Source organism: Sebastes fasciatus, chromosome 23 (genome assembly GCF_043250625.1).
Source record: "Sebastes fasciatus isolate fSebFas1 chromosome 23, fSebFas1.pri, whole genome shotgun sequence".
Lineage (NCBI taxonomy): Eukaryota > Metazoa > Chordata > Actinopteri > Perciformes > Sebastidae > Sebastes > Sebastes fasciatus.
This window is the reverse complement of record NC_133817.1, coordinates 8,248,288-8,261,211: the sequence shown is the minus strand read 5'-3', so window position 1 is coordinate 8,261,211 and position 12,924 is coordinate 8,248,288. Positions and strand designations below refer to the sequence as shown.

At 39.1% G+C, this 12,924-nt stretch overlaps 1 protein-coding gene across 4 annotated transcripts in view; it reads left to right on the top strand.

The window, feature by feature from the left end:
- Positions 1-212: 212 nt before the first annotated feature.
- The window catches only part of LOC141762240 (plexin-B2-like), a 163,760-nt gene continuing 151,048 nt past the window's right edge, over positions 213-12,924 (top strand). For all 4 annotated transcript variants that reach the window (XR_012592761.1, XR_012592762.1, XR_012592763.1 and 1 more), the window contains exon 1: positions 213-690. The gene's annotated coding sequence lies outside the window, so the exon portion shown is untranslated. The remainder of the gene's footprint in view (positions 691-12,924) is intronic.

Here is a 12,924-nt window from a genome sequence, read left to right as displayed (position 1 = left end):
ATTTTTCTTCTATTTTTCTTAATGTCGCACGTGTTTTTATGGTATTGTTCTTGAATTCTCATGTTTCTTGTTTTCATAGTATTCTTTTCACAAGACACAGCTCTTACTCTGAAAGGCTACTAACCCTACTTCTGGTGTCAGTGGAGATAACTCTCTCTAACTTCACTGATTGGATACAGGCATTGGGGATTTAGTATTGGGAGGAGGAGGAGAAGAAGAAGGAGGAGGAGGAGGAAGAAAAAGGAAAAAGCTTCATCCTGATACTCCCCAGTTTTGTTGCGTATCGCTCCGGTTGCAGCAGATCTCCTGCAAGCTGCTGCAAGATCCTGGAAGCTGGATCTGTGTGTCACTCTGGATACAGAAGAAATATACCTGCCATTAAAAACTGGTGTAGTCATGAATTACACCTGAGCCTGTAGCATGTAGTTAACCGGTTCCTGGGCGTGGAGAGGACGATAGGAAAGGAAGCTGCTACTTGTTTGTCGTGGAAATATTGTTGCACTTAAAACTTCCAACTGTGAACTTGATTGTAGCAGTTTTCCTCCTTCAGACCAGTTTCCTCACATCAGGATGTACATTTGGGAACTTTTTTTTGACGCAAGAGGTTTTATTTTCTAACTTTTTGGGGGAATACAGACAGAAAAACACGACTGTAAAGAGAGAGAGGGATATCAGAGGCAACAACCAAAGGTAAGCAGCAATTTTCGTCACGCCGAACTCCACTCATAAAACTACAAATTTAACAATTTATTGCTTGTTTGGGAATGAAAAACGCACCATGTGACACAAGTTGTGATGTTTTGCTTAAATTATAGAGATATTAGTTATTCGGCATAGAAGGTATCCACCAAGCGGTGTGTTATATTGAGGAAAACTTTTGTTATTGATTTAATGCAAGTCGATAATGTAACGATCTGCAATCAGCGCAATGGGACACAATTGTGACGTAAAGTTAGGAAAAACTTTGAATAACATACATTTTAATAAGATGTTTTTCTTTCTTATGTAAGCCGAATTGAAGCCTGGGCTGTGATAAGTGTGTTAAAGGAGATTACACCTGTTTTGGAGATCCTATTCTTTCGTGATAGGTAAAGTCATGTTTAATTCGCAGATCTTTAAACGGAGTCTGGCGTGGCGTGTATGTGCATGAGGGAGACAGGGTGGGTGTTTTTTAAAACTTTGAATGACATAACTTTTAAAAAGGTTGTTTTTGTTTGTTATGTAACCCGAAATGAAATTAACGTTATATTATAGATTATAGATATGAAGATATGTCCATTCTGCTTGTTTAGAGAACGTCACGCCAAACTCCATTCATAAAACTACAAATTTAACAATTTATTGCTTGTTTGGGATGGAAAACGCACCATGTGACATAAATTGTGATGTTTTGCTATAATTATAGAGGTATTAGTTATTCGGCATAAAAGGTATCCACCAAGTGGTGCGTTATATTGAGGAAAACTTTTGTTATTGATTTAATGCAAGTCGATAATGTAACGATCTGCAATCAGCGCAATGGGACACAATTGTGACGTCAAGTTAGGAAAAACTTTGAATGACATAACTTTTAAAAATGATGTTTTGTTTGTTATGTAAGCCGAATTGAAGCCTGGGCTGTGATAATTCATTACAGGAGTTTACACCTGTTTTGGAAATGCTATTCCTTGCTGATAGGTAAGGTCATATTTAATTTGCAGATTGTTAAAGGGAGTCTGGCGTGGCGTGTCTGTGCATGAGGGAGACAAGAGTGGGTGTTTTTCCAAAACTTTGAATGACACAACTTTTAAAAAGGGTGTTTTTTTTGTTATGTAAACCGAATTGAAGCCTGGGCTGTGATAGTTCATTTAGAGGAGTTAAAACCTGTTTTGGAGATCCTAGTCTTTGCTGATAGTAAAGGTCATATTTAATTTGCAGATTTTTATATGGAATCTGGTGTGGCGATCAGTGCATGAGGGAGACAGTGGAATGTGTTGGGACTAATCAATGCACAGAACATCTGGAGCCTCAGCAAGTGGGCTGATCTTGTTGATAATGTATTCCAGACTGGTGCTGATTTCTTTCAGTGTCAACTTACTTTCACTTACTGGTTACAACACCACTGCAAAAACCATTATCTCTTATTGATCCTCCTCATTAAATCTGTACCAATCCCAAGGAGGATAATTGGAAGTTGGAAAAGGGATTTTAAAGCTGTGATGTCTGATGGACTGTCACTTATAGCTCTAATATTGTGGAGGGAACAGATGTTATTGGATGGCAGTATTGTTCAGTAAAGCCACTACAACAGCAGCCAGATAATGATCCTACTTAGTCAAAGCTTTGGCTCCAAAGGTCATTACACCACATTAACCTTATTACATCTCATGTGTGGAAAAATGAATCTTTGAAAGCACTGTGCTGTTGGCCATCTGCTTCCAGGCATTGCTGTACATGATGGGGAGGTAATTGCCCATGGTGTCAGTTAATGGATTAGACTAGCCTCCACACTGCACCTTGAGCTCCGGAGCCATAAAAACCATTATAGCTGCAGCGGCACCCGCTCTGTTTAGACTCAGCTTGTTTGATGTTATGGCTAATATGAGGCTCCGATCAGTGGAGCGTGTAGTTTCAAGGCTGCTTGAACAGTTCATTGTCGTGTTTAATTTACTGCAGGTACAAGTGGGAAGTTATTGTGTGCAGAACAAGCTGGAATATATGCTCTTTTTTTACAATTTCAGGTGCATACATAGCATGAAGACAGGAAGAAGTCAATCAAAAGTGACTGAAAAAACCCACAACTTGCAGGTTCAGGCTCCCGGTGTCAGTATGAGTGATGAGAATTTGTCCTAACACTCATTGCCTGGCTTGTTCAATTAATGTTTCCGAGGAAATAGCACTTCTAATGTGATCTCAGAGCAATCGATAAAGTGTGTTTCTTTTGAATAAGCTCGTGAATAAACCTCTTCAGGAGCCTAAATCCCTTTTTAATGTTTTACCATAGAATCCAGGCTACACAGCACAATGTATAAACACCATCTCCTCCTTTTGTGAACTGTTTTAATGTTAGTTAGTAAGCGGCCAAGCTTTATGTTGAATAGCCTCGGGCACAAACTGTACAATGTTTTACATTATCTTCTTTGATATGGAGCACGGAGCTATCGGGAGTTTGGACAAATATCTCCTGGAGGCAAAAAGTACTCACATTGGTTACTTATTGGGCAGATCCAACAAGCGAACTTGCAACTTAATAATCTACAAAGAAGGAAAATTAAGTGGCAATGACCTCTTTTAATTCATACATTAGTATGTTGTTCGCGATCTAGCAAAGTCAGCAGGTTAACAAGGTGTTTTTGGATAATACATCCGGACATGTTTTGCATTTGGTAGCACCAGCACTCTGGGCTTCTTGATTTCTCTTCCCTTCTCTATTTGTTTTTTGAGTGGACTTTACTCTGATCTGAAGGCTGAGTCAGACCAGATTTGGCAGGATGAAATGTGCTCTTTCGTTCAGCATTTAAAGGACTAAGTCTGTACGCTTATTCGCTTTCTTGCAGGGAGTTGATGAGAATTTTGATTCCACTCTTATGTCTGTACAGTCAGGTAGTCTGGTAACTTAGCATATAGACTGGAAACAGAGGGAAACAGCTAGCCTGGCTCTCCTCTAAAGCTCTCTAATTACAGGCTGGTCTCATACACTGTTTGTAGCTATACCTACGAAAAGTAAATGCACTTCAATACGTATATATACCACAAAATCAATTTGTTTGTTATCCACGTAATCGTGAACAAATATAAATAGCGACGAACGCCGCGTAGGGAGGAAGTCGGGGTGGATGGGTGGGTCTAAAACACCGGACTTTCGTCCCCCGTATGAAACCAACGTTGATGTATTTGTTACGTAACTTCCGTACTTAAGTTACGCCACTTCTGGTGCGGTGTAACCACTTCCGGTTTGATGACCATGATCTATTCCTAACCCTAACTAAGTAGTTTTGTTGCCTAATCCTAACTAAGTTGTTTCCTGTGAAGTTGATTTTGAGAAGACTTGAGAGGAGACTCTTGACATTCATACGAAAATGAGGAATAACTTTTCGTAGGATAAGACGTTGTTAATTAACACATACATCTTGTTTATTTAATCTAGCTACGTTACAAAACACATACTTTTTCTCTTTACTTTTAGTACATACTGCAGCTGTCCTTATAAAGTACGTACTGTTGCATGCAGTATGCATACAATTAGGACATACCACTACTTCCTCATAACATCGCGCCTTGAACTTTGACCCTCTTGCTCATATATCCGCTGTGCAGAGGATTGTGGGTCAGAATAAACAGAAAAGCATGCTGGCTTGCACTCTGCAAAATGCGACCAGATGTAGTAGGAAATCTTGGTATATTTGGCGTCCTGCATTTGACATACGGTGTATTGGGACATACTAAATCTTTTCTGGCATACTGATTATGGTATGGTAGTATTGGAACTCACAGAAAATGCCTGGGTAGTAGCCTAAACGGAGATATGATTGACTAGTACTACCATGTTCCATTAGCTCACCACTTTCTGCAGCATCCCCCCCCAACTCTGCAGCATGTATTATTTCACTATGCATTAAAAAAAAGTAAAAAGATACACAAAAGAAACACTCAAAACTTGTGAATTTGTTGGAACTAGCTGGAGCATGTTGCAAGTCCCTTAGCGAGAAAAACAGTAGCGTTATCGCTTTGTGTTTTAACAATACAATTTTTCCAGCCTCAGAGGAATGTTTGTGTCGCTAACCTCAAATGTTGTAGAGTAATGCTGTCAGTCTGAGGGCTAACCTTTACACAAATGCAGCCTGTACAGTTGGACTTTGAGACTACCAGCAACCTGTTTGACTGGAATGCAGGCTGGTTCAGTAACTCTCATGACTGTTTGTCTTTACACAGGAAGTTATGTTGTCACCCTGAGGCCTAGAAAGTAAACTCTGAATGAAATGAAAACAAGCGTGAGAAAACATAAACAGTAAAAGTAGTAGGTTATATCTATATGCAGGCACAGAGGAAATACACAACCAAAAAAACAATAACTTGACATTGTTCTGGGGTTGAAAACTTTGAGAACTGCTTGTTTAATTCAATTTTGTTTGGAGTAGGGCTGGTTTATAACTCAATGTTTGTCAAATTTTGGCAAAATTTAGACTTTTTTTTTAAATTACTCAAACTGATTAATCGATTATTAAAATAGTTGCCGATTAATTTAATAGTTGGAACACAATTCATTGCTTTGAACATCAGTTTGTTTGTGTAATGTGTGATTTTACTTACTTATATCTGCCATATTGTGACATACTGTATATTGATGTTGGAAAATATCCTCCCTCAACTGACGTGCTACGCATTTTTATTTATGATTTTTTAAAATTGAGCAGTAAACTCTTTAGGGATCAAGTAAAAAGAGCGATTGATTAAATGCACATTATGTTGTGAAACAATACATATGCACGAACGTTTTGTTATGGCTTCATAACATGCTGTAGCATTAGCTGTTTCTAATCTACGATCACAGGCTGTGAAATTGAAAACACGACCGTTGGAGATCAAACTGTCCAACAGATGGACGTCATGCTTTCACTGCTGACCGTCTGCTGGCTGCTGGCTGCTGGCTGGTGGCTTCGACTTCCTGCAGCATGTGTTGAGCCACTTTGTTGATCTGGCGACTAAAAACACAGATTTAGTAGTCTGGTTGTGGAGCGTCTAGAAAGCCAGTACAGACAGTGTGTTTGTGATTCTCTCTTTAATGAATTTTCTAGTTAACTCTACACTCTGTTATCGTGTTCTGTCTCTATTGGAACCATGTGGTGGTTTTTAGTTTAAACCCACTCGAGCTCCTGTTGAAACACCAAAATAAGTATCTTCACTCTGTTGGAAAAAAAAACAACCTCAAAGCCTGAAATTAAATTATGACTTGGCAGAGACAACAAGTGAAGACAGAGAGAGGGGAAAACCTCCGTAAAAGTCTTGTCTTCTTGCTCTGTGATGTGATTTAACGCTGGAAGAGACCGCTGGACCTCAGAGGTCAGAGGTCATAGAGGCAGAAAGTCACATAGACGATCAGATTTGTTACCATTTCTATTTGTGTGTTTGAGTTTATGTGATTTCAAACAACCTGGAGTGTGTTTTATTTTATTTTCCTTGGCAGGAGATGTTATTTTCCACTTTCACGCATTGACATCATTGTTTGCAGCAGTTCATGCTTTCAATGTGAAGAAAAAGAGGACAATTTGGTTAGCGATGCCACGATTATCCTGGCCATCTCTGGGTATACAAAGATATTTTGTGCAAGGGTTTTATAACATTATCATGAATGTGATGATGTATTTTTATTTGTTAGGTATTTAGTTTCCTGGATTAGCCAAGAACAGTCTTTTCATTGAAATTGGGATTGTAAATGTATACAGCAGTAGATGATTTTTATCCATGTATTCCCAGTTCCCTTACAGTCAACATACAGTACGTTTATGTATGTTTGCTTTGCATACCAACTATAGGATTTCCTACACACATTTTATTCAGATCATAAATTTCTGCTCAGTAAAGCTGCAACTGATGATTATTTTCATAATGCCGAGAGATTAATTGATTAATCTATAAAATCTCCACCACAATTTTCTAAAGCCCAATGTGATATCTTCTAATTGGAAAACAACAAGAGAAGCTGAAACTAGGGAAAGTTTGGCATTTTATGATAAAAAAAATGCGATTAATAATCATAATCAATTAATCACATATCAAAATCACGGCAGATTATTTGAGTCAATGTTTCACTTCTATGTGTCAGTATATGTTTTTATCTCTGTCTTTTTTTTGTTTTTTTTTCTATTTTTGGTTAATAGGGAAGGAATGAAGACTACAGTATGAAGATGATAAAAATAGAAATAAAGATAAAAAAAATAAAACATGAACTCTTGCTCTGTAATAAAACAGGAAAACATAGCCAAAAAATATATAAAATACTCTGTTTAATAAATTCATTATTACATGTGTCGTATTAGTACCTGAAATTACCAATACTGATTAATCTGCAGAAGGTGACGCTGGTTAAATTCCCTATAGTGTGCTTTAGATAAGTGTAGAAGCATGCGTTTCCTGTCCTCCCACCTCGACCAATCACAGGGCACGGTGACATTCCATTCCACAGAGAGCTCTCTTCTGATTGGTGACATTCCATCCTACAGAGAGCTCTCTTCTGATTGGCCAGTCAAAGCCATGAGTAGTAACAGCAGAGCAGGAAATCACCCTGCTGGATGACTCACAAGACTTTGGTGTACTTTTACATTGTTTACTTCTGCTGAACTTTGATTAGGTCACGTCCGTGTGTCATAAAACTGGTGTTGAACTCACTCTACCTCCCAGTGTTTACACTGTAAAAAAAATTTTATATTAAAAAAGATGATTTAAAAGAAGATTAAGATTGTTTCCTATTGTTTTGGGATTTATTGATACTGATGCAGCAACCTGTAAATCATCATTAAATGTCTTGTTCTGTCCATAACTCAAAGATATTCAGTTTACTGTCATAGTGGAGTAAAGAAACCAGAACATATTCACATTTAAGAAGCTGGAATCAGAGAATTTAAACAGTTTTTTCTTAAAAAAATTGTGAATTATCAAAACAGTTGGCGATTGATTCAATCATTGAGAGGTAATTAATTAATCTTGGCTCTCTAAATTGAACATCTTTTGGTTTCGGACTGTTGGTCCGCCCAAAACCAGCTAATTAAAGACGTCACTTTGGGCTGTGGGGAATTGTGATTTCATAATGTTTAAGATTAATTGAGGGAACAGTAATTGGATGATTTGATGCTAAAAATAATTGCATCACTAGTTAAAAGGGATGTGTACAAAGCGTGAAACATCAGTGAAGCCGTGCTGCTGATCTCTGGATGTTTTTCAGTCTGGTAACTTTATTTTAAACACGCTGCCGTTATCATGTGGAGCCTCTTAAAGGGATCATCTCCTCTCTCCACACCTTTGATATGAGCTTATTGCTGGGGTTCTTTCTTTACATTATAATGAGGACGCGCACTCATGCAGACTGTTGCTAATAAACGGAGCTGCATCTTCACTGTTCAGCCTCTCTTCGCCTCTTTTCATCATCCGAGTGTTTTTCGCTGCTTCCGGAAATATCAAAAACGTCACATATTTTTCCCAGGGACGTAGGTGTGTAGGTGTTTACAGCAGCAGATGTAGAAGCTTTCATGAATATCATTACTGTACACTTGCAAAACGGGCATTTGTTTAAGTGAAGAAGAGAATGATTTGCACTTTAACAGCAAACCTGGGAGCCGTTAGCATTCACATGTTTATCTCTGTCAAATAATGACTCCCTAATATCTTTAAAACTACGTCCAGGTAGCATTTAAAAGGTCTTAAAAGGTGTGAAATAACCCTCAGGACAGTTTGGTTAAATTGAATCAATGACAGAAAGCTATACTAAATGATCAACTCTAAGACTATAGAGTGTATTTTAAAACCCACAGAGACACCAAAGCAGTTTTTAAGTGTCTCGCCTTGTGCGTCTGCAGCAGCTGATTGAGGATGATGTGTGAATGCAGACGAGCTTTACAGTGTTGTGTTTGTCCAGCTGTTAATGTGTCGGTGCCATCAGGGAGGCTCAGAGCTACAAGAGGCCTGTCTGACTGATTACTAACTTGTGCTTCTTTGTGGATGTAGCTTAGTAAATGTTGTCCTCGGTGGAAATCCCTTCCTAATGAACTTTCAGTGTAAGGGATGGAGCGACAAAATCCAATGAATGGTTCCTCTTATTCAAGTCTCTGTCGTTCTTTAGAGTTATATTGTGGAGAAATTGGAACCTATTGACAGCGCTGATCAGCTTTTCCTCCATTTAGTTTGATGTAGAGCTTCAAAAGTTAACGCGATAATAACGCAAATTCATTTTAACGCCACTAATTTCTTTAACACATTAACGCAACTTGTGATTTTTAAGTTGTTTTAAAGCTAGAGTGAAGAGCTGGTATCATATGAAACTATAAAACCCCGTGAATCCATCGGTACCAACCATGTCATACTATCTTGTCGTAAAGGAGGTTAAATAACACTCCAAACTTGAACTCAATTGGCCATTTTCAAAGGGGTCCCTTGACCTCTGACCTCAAGATATGTGAATGAAAATGGGTTCTATGGGTACCCACGAGTCTCCCCTTTACAGACATGCCCACTTTATGATAATCACATGTAGTTTGGAGCAAGTCATAGTCAAGTCAGCACACTGACACACTGACAGCTGTTGTTGCCTGTTGGGCTGCAGTTTGCCATGTTATGATTTTAGCATATTGTTTTATACTAAATGCAGTACCTGTGAGGGTTTCTGGACAATATTTGTCATTGTTTTGTGTTATTAATTGATTTCCAATAATAAATATATACATGCATTTGCATAAAGCAGCATATTTATCCACTCCCATGTTGATAAGAGTATTAAATACTTGACAAATCTCCCTTTAAGGTACATTTTGAACAAATAAAAAATGTCTGATTAATTTGTAATTAACTATTTTAATCGATTGATAGCCCTAGTTTGAAGACAATTTGTTGTCTGCTGGACATTTGCATAAAGTTTCTCAACCTTCCCATGTTGCACCGCTAAACGACTTTTGAGTTTGGGTTAGTTCACGATGAACGGAAATATTCGCAGGCGAGTATTTTGCATTTTCGTGTCGTTTATTCGTTACATCCCCCGGTGTGTAAAGGCCTTAAGACCGTCACAAACAGTTGCTGAAATGACTGATGCAGTTGTTCTTTCTGCGAGGACAGTCTCAAAGAAACATACTTGTCTGTATATTTCATGAGAATGAAATGAGGCTTGTTATCAGTGAGCCATCATGATATCTTTGAATGTTTTGAAGGGAAATTCAAATTTTGAGAAACCTTATTTTATCTCCAAAGCAATTTCTTGTGGAGCAGAAATGTAAATGGGCATTTTTACCAAGACAAGCCTTCCGTGCGACAAAAAAAACATTTTGCAAATTGTTCCCGTCGTTCCACCATTCTGTCTTCCACATTACAAACCCGGGGAGGCATCACATCAAGTCAGATCACATTGTCTCGTTGATGGAACAATTTGCAAGTCAGTTTTGTCAGCATCGCGCTTTTAACAAAACTCCCCAGAGCACAATGTCTGCGGGCCTCCGAACCATCAGGCGTCATTTATTCTACCCCAGATGCTCTTTAACTTCATCATCATGACTGCAGATACATACACACGCACTCTCCCGGCGTCTATGATGATGGATATTTCTCTGCTGCATAAGAGTGGGAAGCGTGGAGCGTCATTTAGTAACCTGGCTGCCTTCTGTCTGTCTCTCTGTTAATTCAGGGTCACGTCAGTCAGTCTCGTTTCGGAGATGCGAGGCGTCGCTCTACAAAAAGACAGAGTAATCATTACGTGAATAAAAGGCCGCCGCTTTGCATGGTAAAAGAATAGAAAACATGAAAAGAGACGCAAAGACAAAAAAGACCGGGGGAGGAGAGCTACAATGGCCCTCCGTCTAATGACTCCAGCCAGCTTTTTCTGTTCCCATTTCATTTCACACAATGCCTTTAATTACGTGCTATTCTAGTTGCTTAAGTCTATTGTGTGGGCTTATTACTGGGGAGACTGGAGCTTCATTATACAGAGGGATGGATGCACTTCAGTTTTTCCTTCCACTTGAGTGTTTTTCTTTGAGCAGGAGGTGAGAGAGGTTTGTGATCTTAAAGGACCAGACCGGGGCTTTTTACATGTTTAAGACAAATATGTCATTTCTCAAAGCATGCAGCCATATATGATCTTTTCTTCTTGTATACAAACATTACTGGGTGCGTGCACATTCAGGGGGCGAAACCACTTTGGCAGCCAACGTAGAGTTTGAAATGTAACGCCAAATGTCAAAGCAATATTGCAGATATGTCCGATTTAAACAAACGTTGGCTAACGTCAGCTTCCACGGCTGCTTGTTGTTGTTACGGCGGTGGAGGCACTTTGTAGGCGGACGTTTTTTATGGCGTCCGGTAGTTGCTTTCAGTCCAAAGTGGCGGAGGCGTATAGCTCTGCTGCTGGGCGCTGACGTTTGCAATGGAACGAACGACTGACTTTCACTTCTTATCAATATATTTTGTCATCATTTTATGACATTTTACAACATTCATTGTTTATAATTATTTGTATTTCCTGACGAGTTCCCAAAACATCGCATCTTATAAATGCTGTAGGAGGAAGCTCTGTCGTCTGACCTTCAGTTCAGCACCTGAATGCACCACCAGGAAGGATTCACAGTGATTTTAACGCTATTTAAACTGATTGAATACTCGATTCTGATTGGCCAATCACAGCGTTCTGCGGTCTGTAATTTCTCTATAACAGACCGTTGCTATGTATAACAGACCGTTGCTATGGGCGCAGCTCTGATGTCGGAATCTGGCGGACGGTTTTTGTGTCAAAATATAGATTTCTTATGTAAGTAGCCGTGTAATAAGTGGGATAATGTGAAGCTAGCGGGTCATTGTTGTGAAAGAATCCCATCCCATCGCCCTGTCAGGGATTCTTTCACAGCAATGACCGGCTCTACATCATCCCTTACTTAATGAAAAACAGTGTGTTCATCTTGATGCATTACCCATGTTGAGCAAGTTCCATGTGTCTGTGAATGTGCTGAACTGGAACCAGTGGGAATGGGAATCACCTGCAGGAATTGGGAAATGGTTGTCAGCACTGTGTGTGAGCACATACAGGATTTACAGGGCTGATTTAAGAACATGAGACATGCTAAAAACATCACATTTCCAAGGTTATCCATCTCCCAACAAGCGAGGTTTCTCATTTAAAAGCAGCGTCGGCGTGTCAGCTCAGTAAGCCACAACAAAGTCTCTGCATGTAAAATATAACCAGCTACCCAATTACACCAACCTCCACCTCCCTGAGCTCCACCAGCAGCGAACAGCCAAGGGAAGGGAGCGCTTTGTATGAAGTCATTATGAGCCGCGTTGCTGCTGCTTATGTTAACGTTGCATCACTGCAGGCTTTGTTTTACATCGAACAGAAGCGCAGATAAAAGAAGGATAATGAGATAGAAGTTAATTTATCAGTGAGGCACAAGTTCATCCCTGAGTAATAAGGGCTGCTGCTGGATGGATTTTAGATACTAAAGAGAGTCGAGTAGTTGGACGGAATAAAATGTACCTTAAAGGGAGATTTGTCAAGTATTTAATACTCTTATCAACATGGGAGTAGACAAATATGCTGCTTTATGCAAAGGTATGTATATATTCATTAATGGAAATCAATTAACAACACAAAACAATGACAGATATTGTCCAGAAACCCTCACAGGTACTGCATTTAGCATAAAAAATATGCTCAAATCATAACATGGCAAACTGCAGCCCAACAGGCAACAACAGCTGTCAGTGTGTCAGTGTGCTGACTTGATTATGACTTGCCCCAAACTGCATGTGATTATCATAAAGTGGGCATGTCTGTAAAGGGGAGACTCGTGGGTACCCATAGAACCCATTTTCATTCACATATCTGGAGGTCAGAGGTCAAGGGACCCCTTTGAAAATGGACATGACAGTTTTTCCTCACCAAAATTTAGCTTAAATTTGGAGCGTTATTTAATCTCCTTCGCGATAAGCTAGTATGACATGGTTGGTACCGATGGATTCTTTAGGTTTTCTAGTTTCATATGATATCAGTATCTTCACTCTAGCTCTAAAACTGAGCCCGCTACAACATAAAAACGACAAGTTACGTTAATGTGTTAAAGAAATTAGTGGCGTTAAAACAAATTTCCGTTCTGTATTCAGATATTTCATATTCTCCCCATTTATCATTTCACTTTATTTAACTTCCTAAAGACTCCAGTGGTACATGCACAATTCATGATAATGAGTCTTGAATGC